Here is a 20,114-nt window from a genome sequence, read left to right on the forward strand (position 1 = left end):
TTCTAAATTCTGACCCCCACTGTGACCAGTCAAGCTTTTTGCTTTTAGGAAAAAAGAAATGCACTTGAAACTCAAGTTCAGCGAGAGTAAAATTCACAATTAAAACATAATTCTCGTTTTCAACCACTCATTATTTGCCAAGGAGAGGGTAAATATTGATATAAATTTAGTCTTTGTGTACATGTAGAATGCTGTACGAAGCGTAGGAAAAGCGTTTACTGACAGAGGCATATATAGTGTTTACATGAATGACTGACAATTACGTCAGAATCGGATAGAAGTACCCTCTGTAATCAAAGGACTGTCTTGGTTTTTTAAACATGGAATGATGTACCGGATTGGGAATTCAGAATGTCGCGGTACGCGCAGTGGAATGTTGCCATCAATGATGAAAGATCAGTGGCGGATCCAGACCTGACGCTTACAGCTTTGAGACTGAAACTCTTACATCGACAGGATTGTATAACACTTTTTAACTGGCTGATTTTTTTTTAATGAATCCAAGTAAACGGTAAGTAGGCAAGGAATTATAACGTGCAACCACGAGTAGTGGGAGGGGGTGTGGGGGAGAAGTAGTTTGCCTCAAAAGAGTCCAACAGTGACTTTCTGAACCAAAGTTTGGACCCCCCAATCAAAAATTCCTGGATCCGCCTCTGAAGATATAGGTGAAATGAATAGCTTATCGAGGGGCATTGCTTGGTATTCACTCAGACGGTGTGCGCACTCCGATTACTTTGCATTGTGGTAGCGTTATTTTCAATGTGGTGGTGAAAGCGGAGACTTTGGTACGTAATTGTCGCGTATTCCATCGTTCTCAAGGAAAAACGCAAGCACTGTACGTCTTTTTAGTATCTAATTTGTGACCGGTTTTCGAGAAGGTCAAATTTGCTGTAGGTCGTATTTTGAAGACTTTCAAAGATTTAGATGGCCACTTTGATCCTTTTTGATCATCTCTGACCAAGCGCTCTCCAACGTGTATCAGAAGGTCTCTGTCTTCTTACGATGCGTTTGCATGTCAAGGGTCAATTATCTGTTAAGTAACCCGCGTTTTTGTTACACTAGGCCTTTTGCCCACGGGAAAGTGAGACCTTACCCACGGGAAGTCTGTGTTTTGTGTGTGACCTCTATTCCCACAGTAAAACTTCCCATGGGAAATCGCTAGGGATACATAAAAAAGAACAAAAGAATTACCCATGACGTTTCCCGAACCAAGTCGTAGGGTTTAGCAGTGGTTTATCTAACCACAAGAGTAGTTCAACGAGTCGGATGGAAGAAAATAGTAAACCCGCAAACCGCAGCACATGCTGGGCATTTTTGTGGTGTTGTGCTGAAATCGCGGCAAATATCCTGGCAAGTACCAAATTCAAGACACGAGGCATCAAACATGGCCAACTTTCGAGGTTTACATTAAGTATATTTTATTCGTCTTTGCTCCGAATACTCCAATAAAAACCATAAGTTTCGCGGTTTGCGATCTCCATGATTTATTATTTTCCCGCCAAACACTGCTAGGTCAAGAGTTCACCTCGGGTAATTATCCATTAAGTAACCGGTGGATTAAACCTGACCGGAAACCCAAACCCATCCCAATCCAAGGTTATTACCCACAGGGTTACCTCGGGTAGGAGGTGAGTGTAACCACAGCTATTATTTTTGTCTTTGATATTACTCCTCCCGCCATGGCGTCGGCTGAGAGGGTAACTGTTGCCATTTGTGTCGAGACTCTTGGGCAAGACTGCAGTTTCGACTCTTTATGTATCACGTCGGTTGCCTGCTAAGAACAAATTCGTCACCGAGGAGCGATAGGAGTCGCGCAGACCCGTCAAAACTTTTTTACTTTCGATGGGACGTAGAGTATTCGTGGGTCAAGAAATCACTCTCGTTCCTCTAATTTAAATGCCTGTTATTCAATACTCAAGATAGTGTATTTGCCCTACAGTACTCGTCATCGGTTATTTTACTTTTACCTAGGAGAGTAGATTTACGTTACGATTGACTAATGGAAAGTTCCCAACAGTGGTAACGCTTTGTGACACTATGTAACGCAATGTTCTACAAACGTATATTCACGCAATCTCGCAGCCATCAAAGATGGTTAAAGACGGGAGAAAAGCCGTAGAATTATCTAATTTACCTTCGACCTTGATAAGAAATTTGTTACAATCTTTTTGTCCCTATTTAACTAACGCTGGCGATCCTTTGACCTCAGCCGTTTACTGCCACACGTCTGCGGGAGTCACACGAGCTCATGCGACGACGTGTGCTAAGTAAACGTGACAAACTCGATTGGAGTTAAGAAAATCAATGGTCCGAAAAAGGTGGTCAATCTCTTTGGTTTCGTTTTCATTCAGTTTTTCTGGAGCTTATGTGATCTTACGCGAGAAACGTTTAAGATTATTCAGCAAGGGCGCTTTTGTATCTGGGTTGCCACCAAGCTATCTCATGTCAATACCTTTTGTATGGTCACGTTGTGTTTGCGCACGCAAACCAGAACACAGGGTGCCCACACAAGCGGCGTGTCTGGTCGTTTGTTCGAAATATAAAGAAATGTATGGGAGAATATTGAAGAGTAGTAATATCGTAAACTTATATCAAGGAATAATTTGAATATATCAACAAAGTTGAAATGGTAAATTGGCTACCGTTACGATTATAAAAGCTGACGTTTCGAGCCTTAGCCCTTCGTCGGAGCGATGACGAAGTACTAACGCTCGAAACGTCAGCTTTTATAAAGGTCGGCACACACGAGGGGACTAGTCCCTGCGACTAGTCCCAGCGACCAGTTTCATGCGACTAGTCCCTTCGTGTGATCTACACATTTCTGTGGTCGCAGGGACCAAAATTTGGTCCCTGCGACTGGTCGCAAGAGTTCAAGACATCGGCTTCAAGACATCTGTATATGTTTACAAAACTAGAAATAGTTTTTTATTCTTCAGCTGTAGAAATTTAGAATTCAGGGAAAATTCATAGAAACTGCAATGTTTACAAATACGGGAAGTCACGCATCAACCTGACCCGTGATTGGCTTATCCGTGATTGGCTTATTTACCGTTTAGTCGCAGGGATTTGTCGCATGAAACAAATGTTTGTCCCTTCGTGTGAACTGTTTCTGCGACCAGTCCCTGCTCTCGGCCATGTTCATATTTAGTTTGAAAACGAGTTTTTTCAAGTGGCAGCCCTGGGCCATGCGAAAATCGATTTCACTTTGTGATTGAAAGTGAATGTAAATTTTGTTATGGCTGAGCGCTGCCACTAATATTGTTTTTCATTCTTTTTTTAAAAGGTATTTCATTTCAGTTTACCTACATTTCACAATTTTAAGTCACTTTCACTTGCACTTTGAATTTGATTTAAAATTGATTTTATATTTCAATTCAACTATCTCCATCTTACTTTGACTTAAAAGCAAAGTGGTTTTAGTTTTAGTTTAAGTGTACTTTTAAATTTCATGTTATTTTACTTTTAAATTTCATTTCATTTTACTTCGTGTTTTATATTAGTTTTCATCTATTTCTCAGTGAAACTAACATTTATTACACAAAAATATGAGAATTTTTGTTGGCAGTTCTCGGCCACCATATTAAATATACGCTCACAAAGCTTAAAAGAAAAATCGAAAACAATGCTTAATATGAGATCGCAAATCATCTATGTGAAAGCTTCGATTCTCTTCAAAGGTTTCAACCGACGGTAAGGTGAATGCGGGTTATCCTCGGTGTAAAAACCTGACGAGGTTTTCTTTGTTTCACGAGGTATTGTTTTGCTGAACGCTGTTTCAAATGTTTTGTTCTCTTTGTTTTATGTCACACGTGAGCTTCAGAGGTTTTTACACGGAGGATGAGCCCCGTATGCACTAATTTAACTTCACGAACACATTCTCAGTAAACTGACATGTTTACGTCGCTTTCCGCTCAAGTCTCATTTGCAAAATGAGATTTCTTTTGGAAGCCCTCGCATGACAAGCAAAGTTCCTTCGTAGCTACCACAATATTATTCTATGGTTCTTGATACACATTCACCCTTACCTTGAGCCTTTACTGTTGCAAAAATGATGAGAAACAGAGGTTTAACATTTTCTAATACGGCCATGGTGTTCGCCGCACCTAAATTTATCGACACCACGGAAATCGAGTCGCAGGTGTCTGAAGCTCACGTCTCGAGTAAAAGCGAAAGATTATTACTCGGGCTTCCGTAGGAAAGCCCGAGTCTAAAAGTGCAAGCCGTTTTAATTGGTCGCCAAAAGGGGGTCATGGTCCCAGGCGTTCCTTGTGTAAACCGCGGAAACTGGGATGAGAGTGCGACATCTTATGTTATCGTGAGCTCGCTCTTTATAAACAACGTAACTTACAGAATGCTATGTTTTGTGGAGACTGCTTTGCAAAGATTCCTGTCTTATAAGCTCATCCCACAGGCAAGCGCACACGCCGTATGTGGTAGGCCCACGCTAAATGATGCTGAGTGTTTTCGGAATGGGCCAGCCCGCGAAATTTGAGCCAAATGTGGAAAGTTCATACTGGTTCTCACGAGATAACAAATGAGCCATAGGTGAGCTCAGACTACGAAAATACTGGCAAAACTGTGAAGGCCTATTTAACAACAAACTATGATGCTGAGACGCACACCTCGGTGAAAAAATCAAAAATGTTCGTTAACAACACCGAATTGGATAAGGATTCTGACAGAGGCAACCTAAATAGTAAATACATATGATGTACGTATATGATGTTTGTATATGAACTTCATATATTTCATTGTATCTCACCTAAATAGTAAAGTTAGATATATAAGCTTAGCTCGTCCGTTAAATAACCTGGCTGGTTTTTATTGGGTTCAATATACTTTTAAAGTACGATTTGGTGTCTTGTACAGAATCACTATTAACAAGTGGTTCATGCGTTAGCGTGCTTTCATCGAGACTTGAGCACGCGGGAAGTTTGGAGATCACGAATTAAAGATGCTTTTTAGAGTTGGTCGAGGCGCAGCTGAGAGAAACTCTGGCTTTTTGAGTGCTCTCCAAACCTCCCAAGTGCTTGAAGTCTCGATGAACGCACAGGTGACACGTAAATCAATTGTTTTATAACATTTTCAACGAGGTAGTTTATGTATAAAGGGCTGAAATTGCCTCTCCTACGCTTCAATACGTTTAGTTTGTTTCGCAAAAGTATTTCGCTATGTTTCAATGATCTTGTCTCAGATTGGTCAAAAACTGACAGATAAATTAATGCGTGGAAATGAAGTTACAGCTGCGAATCGAGATGAAACCGTTGATTTTTTTGTTTTCCCTTTCTCTGGGCTCTTTCTCGCGGGTTAAAAAAATCCATTCCCAAAGAAAACGTAGATAGATTTTCAACGGCTTCGCCTGCTGCACTGGCTAGTTTAATTTTTTTGCGGAGGCTTTTTTAAGAAAAAAATGCCAAAGTCACTCGCGAGAAAATAATTTTTTCGCCAGGCATTTGTTGCTTGACGTCACCAGCTTGCACAATGAAAAAATGAAGCACGCTCGCGCAATTGAATTTGTTTGCACGAATTTACAAGCTATGTAATAATTGTACTCGTGTTTGGTGTGAATGCCATGGATATAAAAGAAGCTCTAGTGAACGCTCCTCGAGCGTGTAGTTTCGGTTAGCACTCATCTCCATACTTCAGAATGATGTAACGTCATTCCAAATCTTCGTAACCTTTTTCGGAACCGTTCGTCGAACACTTCGGGTTCATTCAAAACATGGCAGTAAACCAGGGCAGAGTACATTGCCTTTTCTCAGAAATATAGGCGCTTGCCATTGCAAGTATAGTGTGTCTCACTCTTTCGCTGAGCGAGACAACCTTTACGACTTCATTGGTTTTTAACCGATAACATAAAATGGCTCAGGTTTTCATCTCCCAGTACATCCTTCACATGGACTTGTCAACAAATAATCGTGTGATAGTGGTTTTATATTAATATGAAGTCAATAATACGAGTCTGACAAAGATTGGGAACCTGTGATCATCAGCTCAAAACAAAAATGTGTTGGTCATTTTGAAGTATGGAATTGGCGCCATATATGAAAGTGACGTTCCGATAATTTCCAAATGGCCGAGGAATGTCTGAAAAGTTTCACCTCCTTTTAATTCCTTTTAAAATATTACTTTATTGTGATTCAGTAATGTTTGAACAACAAATATATCTATATCTTTGTCATGCAGATTTTGGATAACACAGATGGAATAAGAAGGGACATGTATGATAGACTCAAAGGTGATATTTAAAATGGAAATGTGGCCACAGTTTGAAAGGAGAATCTACATTAACTAGCCCATGGAGAACGACCTCAAAGATCATGTAATCGGAGAGGTATAATCCAATCAAAAAAGACGAGGGATGTCAACATGAAGATATTTTTTTCCATGAGTAGTCAAACTGCAGACAGTGGGAAAAATGTTTTAAATTAGCCAAGTTTTCACTTCATTGACCAGTTTGAAAAATAACTACCATTTAATTTTTAGTAATAATAATAAGTAATAATAATGATAATGACAATGACGATGATAACGATAACGATAATGATAATGATTATAATGATAACATATTATTTCTATAGATTGGTGGCATGACCTATTGACAAGAGACTGGTTAAAAAATCCACGCCCTTGTTGGTGAAGGGGTCAAAACAGTTGATGAAATGAAAAGGCACTCGCGACACTATGTCAGGAATGATCTTTTTGCTGGTCAGAATCCCCCACCAGTCACAAACAGGCACTATCATCCCAAGGATGTGGATATCAGGAACCACATGTATAAGGCAACTGTAAAAAAGATGCTATCCAAGGTTGACCAGGAAAATCTTGAGGAGAAAATTAAGGGGTGGAAACCAGAGAATCCTGAGGATCTCTTTTTCTTTAGACCTTACACCCTATCCCCTGTGGAAGCTGTGCCTGGCAACACCTCTGACACAGATAGCAGCGTTGAAGCTCATACCACTCAAAACCTCCTATTTTTTCATCAAACAGCTTGGAAGAGGCATTTGATGAGCAGATATGGAAATGAAATCATGCTCCTGGATGCTACATACAAGACCATGACATTTAAGCTTCCATTTGTCTTCCTTGTTGCTAAAACCAATGTTAACTATACAGTGGTTGGGGCTTTTATAACCCAAAAAGAAACAACAGCTGCAATAGAGGAGGCACTGAAAATATTCCGTGCCTGGATTCCCAAGTGGAGACCCCAGTACTTTATGACAGACATTGAGTCTACATTTGAAGGATTGTACAGTGTTTATGCAATAAATGTTTAAAACATAGAATTATGCACATGCACAATGCAAGAATGATTTTGACCCCCTTCCCTCTGTACTTGAAAGAAGCTGTGGTGTCTGTTTGCCATCAAAGCTGTAATAAGAAAATCTCGAACAACAAAGCTCAACTTTTTATTTTATCTCTAGATACAACAACTTATATCTGTGATTTCCATCGTGAGCAATGTTGAGAGAGATGGAAATCTGCAGATAGTGGCTAAACCGTCAAAGGGGGGAGGTTCTTTCTTTGCTTTGCAATGTGGTGAGGTCTCCAACAGAAGACGTCTATCACGCAAAGCTGAAGTCCTTAAGGTCTAGTGAGTTGTGGATGTCAAGTTCTCAACTGGTTTGAGAAAACAAGGTTGCCAGAAGCCAAGGTACAGTTAAACTATAGAAAAAAAGGTAAAGCTATAACAAAAGAAAACTCACAATGTAATCAACACTTCTTATATATTACTTTTGGTGATGCAAAAAGGGTTATTAATAATGATGTAAAAAAAACCATATTTTCTTTTAGAATCTGAGGTGTTTATTGCAAACTACAGAATTGTGGTTCTTGGTTGCTATGTGCATGCACTCAGAAACACGTTATTCAGCCCCAATGGGCTTTTAATTACAAAAAAGATTAAGAACTGATGTTTAAAAAAAGTAAACCAATGGGGAAACATGTATCACATTTGTTGCAATATGCCATTCCACATTTAATTAGCCCATAATTGTTTAGATCATTTATTCCCAGTATGCACCATTCTATTGTTCACACTTAATTAGTTGTAGATTGCCCAAAAAAATTATTATTCATAGCGTGTGCGATTTGAATTTTAAAAAGGCCGTTGGGACGCGAAATAAATTAAACCTTGCTCTCTAAAAAAGAAACGGTTGTCCGGTCATAATATATTTCTTCATGCAGTAGACTAAAAAACTCACATGAGGAAACAACATTTTAACAAGTTACCTTTTTTAGGAATGAGTAAAAATTAGTACACTTACCTTCTTTGTTATAAGATGTCAGAATTTAGGTGTTCTCCAAGCACGCATAAAATTGTCAGAAAATGAAGGTGAAGGCAATTTTTTTAGGTTCAGTTTCATATGATGAGACTTCTGATCAATTCTAATACTAATTCTGTTTGTGTGATTCCATGCCTTTCGTGTACATTGTTAACACTGTACCTGAAACAAGATCTTCTATGGTGTTTTAATAGGAATTGTATTCTTAGTAGATTGTTAATTGGAAAATACTTAATCTAATTTCTCTCCAAAAACATAAAATTTTCATTGACTTCTAAGCCAATGCAACATGGCAATTCAAAACTAAATTTTGGATAGCTGTGTTCAGCTCATTTTAAAATTTGACTCAGTCTGGTACCTTAATTTGTTGTTAAATATCAATATTGACTATAGTTCCTTGTTACATTATTCCAATCCCTAAATTAACCTTCACTCTTAATGAGGATGTCTGAGGCTACCAATTGATCAAAATTATTGGTTAGAGTGAATCATGATATTTTTCGCAGCCCTTAAAATTGCGATTTCTTAGAATGTCATTTTGAAGTATGGGGCTCCGTTCCATATTTCAAAACGACGTTTAAACGACTATATTTCTCTCGCTTAAAAACTTGAGTCACTGAATTCCGTAGAAAGGAAAAATGTAGAAAATAAATCACTTACTGTCACTTCTCCGACGCAATATTAGTAATAGCTACTTGTTTCGTTGATCAAAAATCAATAATATTTTAATTTATTAATCCGCTTGTTGACATTTAATTAGTAATTGACCACCTGACTTACAGCCCATTGCGTAGTCGCTTAAGGCTGACCTTTGAGTTAATGTGACATTTTTGCCGTAACACGCGCTCGAGAGCGATCAGTCCTTTTTCTACCTCGCTACTTGAAGTGTCCTGAGAGAGTTTTGCTAACCTGTTTCTTGGTACTGGAGTTTTGATTGGATTGCGCCACAGAAGTGAGTAGTGTGTTTGTAATCAGTTGGCATTTTAGTATCATCATTTCGTTTTCCGGCATGGAATTATCAGGAATCGCTTGCTGTTAGATCGCTCAGGAATTCTGTATTATTTTTTTTTAAATCGAATAAAAACCAATTAACCAGTTAAAACCAATTAAAAGGATTATAAGAGGCAGGAAATAAACAATCTTTTTTAATCTCTTCTTATTTCCTTCTTCAAAGTTGCTGCACTCCAATCTTTAACAACTGGCCACGAATCTATGTACAGGTTTTTGCGGATCAAATCCGCCTTTACCTCCCCACGTGGAACCTTCTCCCATTCAGGACAACCGAGAAGACAGACGTCTTTGTAAAACACACTTGGTTCGGGCGCATCCCGTGTTGATCTTTGGTGTCTCTGGGCGCGGCAGGGCTGAAAACGGCCATTGTGTAATAATAATAATAATAATAATGATAAACAATTTTTTTTAAGGAGGAAGCGCCTGTCACGTAAATACGTGGTTTTCAAGGAGGTCCTCCGTGAAAAATAAAAAAAATATTAAAAGCTAAAGTAAGAAGTACAATTGTAACAGATCTAAAACGGTGTATATCTAAAGTTTTATCCATCATTTAAAGTATTTATCTATTAAGAATCTTGTAAGGTTTTCCTTAAAAATTGTGCATGGCATTGGCCTTCTAAAAAATACCGGGAGGGACATCTAGTCATTTACAAAACGGAAGTAGGACACCCTCTTTCCGCATTCCGTTCTAGGTTTAGGCAGTCTAGGTAAATAGCCATCTCTAGTGTTGTAGGCATGCGAACTTCTCAATGTCGATTTAAAACTTTCAAAATGTTGCGGAATGTCTCCTTTGATTGCATTTCTACGGTGGTACAACGATGAAACAGACGTCTTCCAGCCAGAGGGAGCCAATTCAGACACTTCAGAGCTTCTGAAGAAGACATCTTACCTAATTTACTTTTCCTCGCAAATTTGTTCTTAAAAACTTTGCAATTTTTCCATTTCTAATCTTAGACCGTGTTGATCTCCCCACATTGTGTCGACATAGTCTAGGTGTGGCAGCACTAGCCCATTGTAGAAGGCTATGCGAGTTCTATTGTCTAACATATGAAATATGCGATTAAACAAAGAATGACGATGACCTAATCTCTTTAGCAAATTGCTGATATGTGGCTTCCAGCTCCATTTTGCATCCGTTATCACTCCCAGATATTTGAATGACTGCACGCGATCGATATGTGTACCATCCGGTTGCAACTCAAAGTCTTCAAATAAGGATAGCATCCTTTTAGTGCCTGCCAGCATAAATTTGGTCTTCTTGATATTTATAGTCAACCTGTTATCAGTGTACCAGTTACTGATTTCAGTGAATTCACGTTCCAGAGCAATTTGAAGTTCTTGTCGTGTTGCTGCGTCACAAAATAGAACAGCATCATCTGCATACAAAATCATCCGGGTCTCTTTAACAGCATTTGGCAAGCTATTAATGTACACATTAAATAGCAAGGGACCCAAAATTCTGCCTTGTGGTACGCCAGGTGTAATGGTATGTGGCTCTGATAATTGTCCGTTTATCAAAACACTTTGTTGTCTAGGAGCAAGATATGATCTGAACCATCTTAAAGATCTTTCAGACAGTCCTAAATGCTCGAGCTTGCATAGTAGCACTGCGTGGTTCAGAGAGTCAAACACCTTGGAAATATCGACAAACAGTAGACCAGTTACTTTACCTTTGTCTATAGATTGAAGAACCCAGTTGTTCAATTGTGAGATAGCTTGTTCAGTGCTATGCCCGCGCCTAAAGCCATACTGATGTTGATACAGAAAATCTAGCTGATGTAGATGGGCATTCAACTGCGAATGCACCACTCTTTCTACGACTCTACCCAATACTGGCAATACAGGGATAGGTCGATAGTTCTCTACTTGCAATTTATCATCAGACTTGTATAAAGGAGTAACACGTGCAACTTTCCACAGATCAGGGACAATACCATCGCTAATTGATCTGTTCACAAGATAGGTGATTGACGGAACAAGCTCCGCCTCAGCATCTTTTAGCAGCCTTGCTGGAGTTCTGTGAAGTCCAACTGCCTTATTAACTTTCAAAGAATGCAAAATGCTTTAAACAGTGTTCTGTTCAACCCGTTGAAAGTCCAAGATGGATTTGATATCACTCTGCTTGTTTGCTTCTTTCATTGTTTCATATTTCTTCCATACGACCTTAGTCACAGGCTAGGGCGCCATCGACCAGCAACTTTGCTGCCAATGGCAGCGAAAAACTTGTTAAATCTTTTTGCTACGCTTTTTGGCTCCGATACTAAATGTTTCCCGTCATGTACTTGAAAAGGAGAGCCCCACTGGTTATTGGAACCAATCACGGAGCTAAGCGAGCGCCACATGTCCTTAGGATTCTCAGCTGACTCAATTAGATTTTTGTAGTGCAATGCCTCCGCTGATTTTACCTTTCTGTTCGTAAAGTTTTTCAATCTACGATACTCATTCCACTGTTCCTGATTGCCATATCTCTTCGCTACTCTTAATGCATGGTCCCTTTCAGCCATCAGTTCTTTAAGATTATTAGTGATCCAAGGTTTAGACGCATGTTTTGTTCTAATTCTCTTTAAAGGAGCATGCTGGTTTGCAACATCAACAAAAAGATTATTCCAGGTGACTACAGCATCATTAATATCGTGAAAAGACGCTATAACACTTCAGGGAACGCTAACAATGTCTCTCCGGAAATGATTTTTATTGTAGTGTTTAAAAGATCTTACGTCGCGGATTTCCACGTGAGCTTTGCAAAATCCGGCTTTCTTTACTACGAAAGTAACAGAATGATCCCTTGCTCCGAACTCATGGACTCCAAGCGGGACAATACGGTGAGTGTTATTAAGAAACACTACATCAATTGCCGTCCTGGCGAATTCCGTCACGCGTTTGGGTTCTTTGAGGAGTTGAATCAGACCATAGAGACGAGTCGTTTGCTTTAATTTTCTGGTATATTTGCATGGTTTCAGGGCAATAACATCCGCGTTGAAATCTCCCATAATGATGAAATCCTTTACCATTTCGTCGTCCAATTTAGCCTGGCTAAAATAAATTGTTCCAGGCCTAAGATAAATCTCTCTTGATTCATACTCGGTGGTTTATACATCACAGCAAATATCGTGTTCTTAGCTTTTTCTGGACATATGTCTACGCATACCATCTCTAAAAAGTCAGATTCTAAGTCACTTCTCCGCTTGCTTGGCCATTTGCTCCTTACAAAAACGGCGAGAGCACCACTATTTCGACTTCTATCTTTTCTGTAGCAAGTATAACTCGAGGGACATATCTTACTATCGAGCAATGTACAATCCAGACGCGATTCTGTCACCGCAAACACATCAAATGCTGCTTTCTCCACTAGTACTTCGGCGTCGGCACAGTGTCCCGGCAAGTTTGCAATGTTTATATGAGCAAATTTCATTCCTCTCTTCCTAAGATTTGCATGAAGATCTTTATTTATCCTTCCACTGGGCTTTCCTTCTTTTACACCTGTGTTAATTGTCTCATGTGACTTGCGGACAGGTGTATCAAAGCCAGGTGATAAACAAGTTATGCATTCCCAAGCCACAGAAGGTTCGCAAAGTTCATCATATTCCGTTCTCTTCATACTGATACACTTAACATGAAACCATTTGTCGCATGAATCGCATTTTTCGCCATCTGATTCTTTCGGCATCTTTTAGTGCAAACATCACAAGCATCCGTCACCGGCCCTGGATTCTCCTGTATATCTCCTGCTAACGGAACCATGACGGTAAGTTGCACTGATAGTGATATTTGCTAATTTCAGTGCGGCCATACATTTCAAAGATGGCGGCACAAGTGCTTCATGTCGGAATCTCCGAGTCTGACTAGATTTTCGCGTTGGATACTGCTTAATATCCAAACCCGTCGACACAGCGATACTGCAGGACGTCTTACCGAAACCACGGTTAGGTTTTAGAGAGTGTAGGACAATTGTGATAAGTAGCCAAGCCAAGAATATCAGACAACATCGATAGCCCGCCATTATCATTCATGTGTGACCATGATTTTCCTCGTCTTTCCTCGGTCCTTCCGTAATTTGAATTTGCTGAAAAATTATTCGCAGCAGCCCTTATAGATGCCACTGTTGACGGCAAAATGGCTTGCACGGTCGCGCTTGTCTACGATGCATTCGGAATGCCCGGTTTAGTTCAGAAGTCACTGACACCTCGTTTCCAGTGTCAGCATTTGAAGTTGCTATTTGAAGTTGCTATTTGAAGTCCATTTTCTTGTCGCGGCAAGTTGCTCAAGTTGCTGATCACCGCGTTGACAATTTCGTGAACAGAGCTAGCAGACTGCACGTTATTACCTGCCATGTTTGCAGCTTCCCGCCTCCGGGTTGGCTCAATGGATAGAGTGCTGGACTGTTGTGCGGGAGGTTGAGGGTTCAAGCCCCGGCCGGACCAACACTCAAGGTCTTAAAATAATTCAGAAGAATATGCTGCCTTTCTACAACATCAAGAAATGGTTTAGATATTCTAGTCTTCTCGGATAGGGACGAATAAATGGAGGTCCCGTCTTCTGCAGGGTTGGGGTAGGAGACGTTAATTTCACACACACGAGATCACTGTGTGATGGATGTCCTCCTCGGGGTGGGATGGGTGGGTAAAAAAGGGGTTGGGTGTCAATTGGAACGAAAGTTCTGTTCCTTTCTCCTCCCATTCCCGTGGCGAATTAATTAAACTAAACTAAAACTAAACTAAACTAAACTAATAATTTGGATATATCAACAAAGTTGAAACGGTAAATTGGCCACCGTAACATTTCAAAAGCTGACGTTTCGAGCGTTAGCCCTTCGTCGGAGCGTTAGCCCTTCGCTCCGACGAAGGGCTAACGCTCGAAACGTCAGCTTTTATAGTCGTTACGGTGGCCAATTTACCATTTCAACTTTGTTGATATATCCAAATTATCTCGTTACCCCCACCGACGCAGCCCCAAACACTTTTTTTCGAAACTATCAGCCTTTAAGCTAAACTAAGCTTCTGGAAATCCTCACAAGGGAATTTCCCGCGCGAAGAAATTCTCACATTCCCGTATGCTCATAGCACCACTTCCTGTGATACCGTATAAGGATATACCCTGTTACATCCGGTTAAAGAGTCAATGAGTGTCCGCCTCCCGTCACTAGTTTCTTTTTCCAGGTTAGTTTTTACCGCTCCACTGCACTTTTTCGTTGGGCATATATTCTCGTCAATTTTTAAACCTAAAACAACATTTTTTAATGTCGTGGACCAGTTTTTTTTATTTGAAGTAAAGTTTTATTTATTTGACCACAAATTTTTAATTTCACTGTTTATTTTCCCAAGTAAGTCAATTCTTTTTTTTAGACTTATTTTTGTCCGCAAAGAGACGCCATAGTGTTCTGCTAAACTGTACGACCCATTTCTTAATCGTTTGATTACCTCGCTCTTGCACAGTAGCGCCGTCTTGCAAAGATATATATTGCCTTTTGCATCCATGTCCAGCACTCTGAAGCGTCGCTGATTCACTCCCCTGGTATCGGAGATCAAAAATAAACAATATTGTTAAAAATGTTTGTCCTAGTTTTTGCAATGTAAACTGTTTCGTCTATTGTTATGCGGTTTTCACTACCAAACAGTAATTCAAAAAGGTGAAAACGCTCTAAAACCACGACTGAGTGTCGGTTTTAAATATTTCCTGAGTTAGATGTATGGCAAAAATCTGGGATAAACTGAAAATTCATTCAATGGTATAGAAGTTAATAGTACCCCGAAACTGAGAATAAAACGAAATAGAAGATCAGCAAATGAAACATCATTCGATTGTCAGGGATCCTGAATTGATCGCTGGTTAGAATTGAATTTTCTGTCCATGTTAGGGTTGAGATCTTAAATTGCAATGTTTCCAACCCACTAACTTGTTCTTAAGAGTCTAGAATCTTAAATGAAATACGATAAAACTCGTGGTAATCAGTCATTTTTAATTTCAAATATCCATGTCATCTAATTATTATAGGCTTTTAATTGTGACAGTACTGATATTTTGACAGCTAACGAGTCGAGAAGCCCATTTGTCTTAGGCAAGTTTGTGAAACGCATTTTTCTCGCTTGACTATCAATAAAAGAATTCAAAATTGTTCACAATTCAATTAGAGAGAAATTTGTTAATAGTGTCTAGGCAAGCTATTTCCTAGTGTATTTTTAAAAGTAATCTTTTGCAGGCTTCGTTTATAATTTTAGAAATAGTTAAGCCAGGTATATTAAATATTTAAGATAATGATATAACGTACACTCTTGATAATGTGTTTGTTTTCAGTGATTGAATCTTCTCAATCAAAGAAAAGTTTTAAGTTTCTAAGTTCCTACTTCCATATCAAAAATAACCAATGGCATTCGTAGATACCTTTTTTCCGGTTGAAAGAGAATATCGTTTATAAGGCTAGAAGTCTCGACTGCGAGAAATTTTCACTTGCAGTAAGTGCATGAACATGTTCGTGAATTCATTAGTGATATGTAAATTTATGACCACGTCTAGAAAATTTTTCTGTTTGATGAACTGAAAAATGACAGCATATATAAAAAACTTTGAAATAAAACAGTCGACAGAAAGTAAACAGCTTAACAGTTTCTGTTATTGCAGGCTTGATCTCTCAGAAGGTCCTTTCATAGGAAACTATATTTCTGAACGCGTCTTACGCCGGTCGCTAAAATCTTTTAAAACATTCTGAGCCTTAAATCGATTCGACTAAGTAGAGACTGAAGTACGAAGGATTGAATAAATTTTTAGAAATACTCTCATATTTTATAATTATTAGATCTTCTTCTGTGCATTGCCAATGATGCCGTCAGAATGACATACAACTTTTAGAACTACTTAACGGTACTAAATAACAGCATCAATGTTTGGCCATCCACCTCAACTGATTTTAAAGGTTTTGTTACTCTCTCCCCCACCCAAAGATTTAACTGCTCCCAGTTCAGCCGCAATCATTTTGGCCAGTGCCAGAAATGACGAACACTGGAAGAAACTTTCATGAGTTTGCGCAGAGAGTGATTTTTTATTGCCTTTCCTTTTTCGTAATCCTTTTTTTCTTAGCCAATAAGAAATCAGGAAATTCCGTTCGGTTTCCTGAAACCGCTAAATCAGTGACGCGGGCGCAGTTTTGGCAATTAGCTTCCGATCGGGGAAAGGGTAAGTACACTTTAACATAGTATTTATCCAACTTGAGTCCCAAATGCGACGACGAAATTTACTAATAAGCATTTTCTTTTCTTTTAACAGGCAGCTGTTTATATTCACTAAAGTTTCTGTTTTTCCCAATGGGTTTTCCTCTGAGCTCCTACGGAAGTTCGGAAGAAATGCGTTTTTTTTCTGTCAATGAAGCAAGATAGGGACCGGATAAATATTGATTCCGATAGAGCCTTTTAGCAGATTTTGCCTTTGATGTTATTATTGCACTTTATCCACAAACAACGAATTACCCGTGATATAATTAAAAGGCGAAATCTTGGCAGCAAGAGGTTGGCTTGCACGCATAGGAAATCACTCCTGTTATGGATGAATTTATACATCCAAAAAATTGTGTGATGACTGCCTTGATCGGATTAGGACGAAAACCTGTATTTCTGACCGCTCGTCGTTAAAACCACATATTGGGCTAAAACGCAGGTCTTTAAATTTTATCATATCTTTTAAAAAAAGCTCTGTGATTGGATAATGTCCGAGACGGCTTTTCCGCTTCCCGGTGAGTCGGCCATATTTTCTTCTTAATTTGGTACCATTAATTTGATAACATGAACTTAGTTTGGTAACATCAACTTAATTTGGTAACATCGACTAAAAGTTGAAATTGTAAATTGGCCACTGAAAATAATTAAAAAGCTGACGTTTTGAGGGTTAGCCCTTCGTCAGAACCCCTCGTCTACTGCTTTTTCGATGCTTTTGCTCTTTCCCTTTGGAACCTATCCGAATTCGTGAGACTTGTTTCGGGGGTGAATTTTGTATATACACAAATATTCTCGCCAGAATTTGCCTTCTCACAAAGAGGGAATTAGATTTAAAGCGAATTATCACGACCACAATGCCACAAAAATAATAAAGATTTTGGCACTCTTACTTAGCAAACACAGCATGACAAACGCAGCATGATACCACCAATTGGGTATTGTACATGAGAAGCTGGGTGAAACAGACCAAGCAAAAGACTACTATAAGCCTGCACTGGAGATTTGTCTGAAAAAGCTGGGACCCGATCATGTTCTTGTTGCAGACTCTTACAACAATCTGGGTAGTTTACACAGTGCGCTGAGCGAAACAGATCAAGCAAAAGACTACCATAAGCGTGCACTGGAGATTCGTCTGAAAAAGCTAGGACCTGATCATGTTGATGGTGCAGCCTCTTACAACAATCTGGGTAGTTTACACAATGACCTGGGCGATACAGATCAAGCAAAAGACTACTATAAGCGTGCACCGGAAATTCTTTTAAAAAATGTGGGACCTGATCATGTTCATGTTGCAGCCTCTTACAACAATCTGGGTAGTTTACATAGTGCGCTGGGAGAGACAGATCAAGCAAAAGACTACCATAAGCGTGCACTGGAGATTCGTGTGAATATGCTAGGACCTAATCATGTTGATGTTGCTGCCTCTTAAAAAATCTGGGAAGTTGAAACAAAGCGCTGCGCCAAACAGATCTAGCAAACGACTTCCATAACCGTGCACTGGAGATTCGTCTGAAAAAGCTTGGACCTGCTAATCTTGATGTTGCAGCCTCTTACAACAATCTGGGTAGTTTACAAAGTGACCTGGGCGAACAGATCGAGCAAAAGACTACCATAAGCGTGCACTGGAGATTCGTCTGAAAAAGCTGGGACCTGATCATGTTGATGTTGCAGCCTCTTACAACAATCTGAGTAGTTTACACAGTGACCTGGGCAAAACAGATCAAGCAACAGACTACTATAAGCGTGCACTGAAAATTCAACTGAAAAAGCTGAGACCTGATCATGTTCACGCTGCAGTTTCTTATAAAAATCTGGGTGGGTTACACAGTGCGCTGGGCGAAACAGATCGAGCAAGACTACTATAAACGTGCACTGGAGATTCGTCTGAAAAAGGTGGGACCTGATCATGTTGCAGCCTCTTAAAACAATCTGGGTAGTTTATACAGTGAGCTGGGGTTAACAGATCAAGCAAAAGACTACCATAAGCGTGCACTGGAGATTCAACTGAAAAACCTGGAACCTGAGCATGTTCACGTTTCAGTCTCTTACAACAATCTGGGTAGGTTACACAATGCGCTGGACGAAACAGATCGAGCAAAAGACTACTATAAGCGTGTGCTGGATATTCGTCGGAAAAAGCTGGCACCTGATCATGTTCATGTTGCAGCCTCTTATTACAATCTAGGTTGTGTACACAATTACCTGGGCGAACTCCAAGAGGCCAGGCATTGTCTTGATCGTGCACTGGTAATTTTTCATGTTAGGTTACGAGAGGTCAGGAGGAACTTACCTCGGTTGCGACAGAAAAGGAAATACGTCGTGGATTAAGAGTTAAGCTGCTTTGAAAAGAAGAAAAGATAGACGTGTTGATAGTCTAGAGACTGTGCTAGTTTATAAACGGTGAAGGTCTTTAATTCACTTTTAGACGTTGCTGTCTCTGTGCTGGAGAAGTTTCGTCAGAATCTAGAACGTTTTGATATTTTTGTTATATTTCACACCATTTGAGCTTCTTGTATCCTGATTTGCAAACTCTTGTGATCGGATACAGTTTAAAGATTTTTCCTTGCTTGCGGTCCAACGGTGCACGACAAAATCGTTTATGGGTCACGATTTTATGCTGCTTCCTCTGAATTATGACTTTTGATTGATTGGCTTGTGTACGTATTACTCTCTCCTTATCAGCAATGTATATTTATAAAGTAAAAGGTGGCCTGGTGGTCTCGTTATGTTTTATATTTGATGAAACTGAACCAACAACAGGCTCCTCCTGTAAGAGGCGAGGTATAATTGACATGGTTTTCGAATGAATAGCTCAGGACTTACTAGCACTGTAGATCTCAGTCAGTGAAGTTTGGGAGTATTGTAATCGATTACGAGACTCCTAGTGATATCACTTTAGAATTTGAAAATATCGATCAAATGGAGACTATACGCTTTATCTATTATTTTTTCATACATTCTTAGATGAAAGTCGTGCGTTAACTATAGAGTTTACGAGGAAATTCGTTTAATCGGGATGATTAAGTCCAGTATTGGTTGATATCGACTCTGTGCGTCTTAGTTCACCGATCTTTAGAATAATGACTGACAATATATACATTGGCCTTTTGTGAGAGCTTACATAAGTTTGTATATCTTTTTTGCGGTCAAATATGAGATCGTAAGAGATGATGTTTTATTCACGGAAATACGTGGACGTGCTTTAGCATCAAATAGATCCTTGTGTGTTTATTATCTTTCGATTTTACTTTTGAAGCGTGCAATGGCCCCTCTCCTCCCAGAGTATTCAAGCATAATGCTTTTAAGCGTCGCCCCTTTGGCAAGCTCGTTATCTTCTTTATTAGTATACTGGGTGAGACCCAAAGAGAGTGCCAAACTTTAGAGGGGGCTTCAGTTGTGTATCCCTGGGGCTTGCTTCATTTTTCCTCCCCCTCCCCGAGCCAAAAATCTTTATGTACGACTTTGGTTGAGATCCGTTGGTAAGGTTGCCGTGCACGTCGTTCCCTTCGGTTTGATGACTCTGTTCATGACGTAGACAAGTCACATGGACTTATTTTCGATCATAAAACAGTAAAATCATGTGTTTTCTGAATACTTCGATTGCAATGTTTTTCTT

The 20,114-nt window shown here is 39.5% G+C and overlaps 2 pseudogenes; one reads left to right on the plus strand and one right to left on the minus strand.

Moving 5' to 3' along the window:
• The window catches only part of LOC148731419 (uncharacterized), a 387,633-nt pseudogene extending 372,543 nt beyond the window's left edge, over positions 1-15,090 (minus strand).
• Positions 5,723-7,913, plus strand: LOC111344224 (uncharacterized; annotated as a pseudogene).
• Positions 15,091-20,114: the final 5,024 nt, after the last annotated feature.

The sequence above is a fragment of the Stylophora pistillata genome, chromosome 5 (genome assembly GCF_964205215.1).
Source record: "Stylophora pistillata chromosome 5, jaStyPist1.2, whole genome shotgun sequence".
In the NCBI taxonomy this organism is placed as follows: Eukaryota; Metazoa; Cnidaria; class Anthozoa; order Scleractinia; family Pocilloporidae; genus Stylophora; species Stylophora pistillata.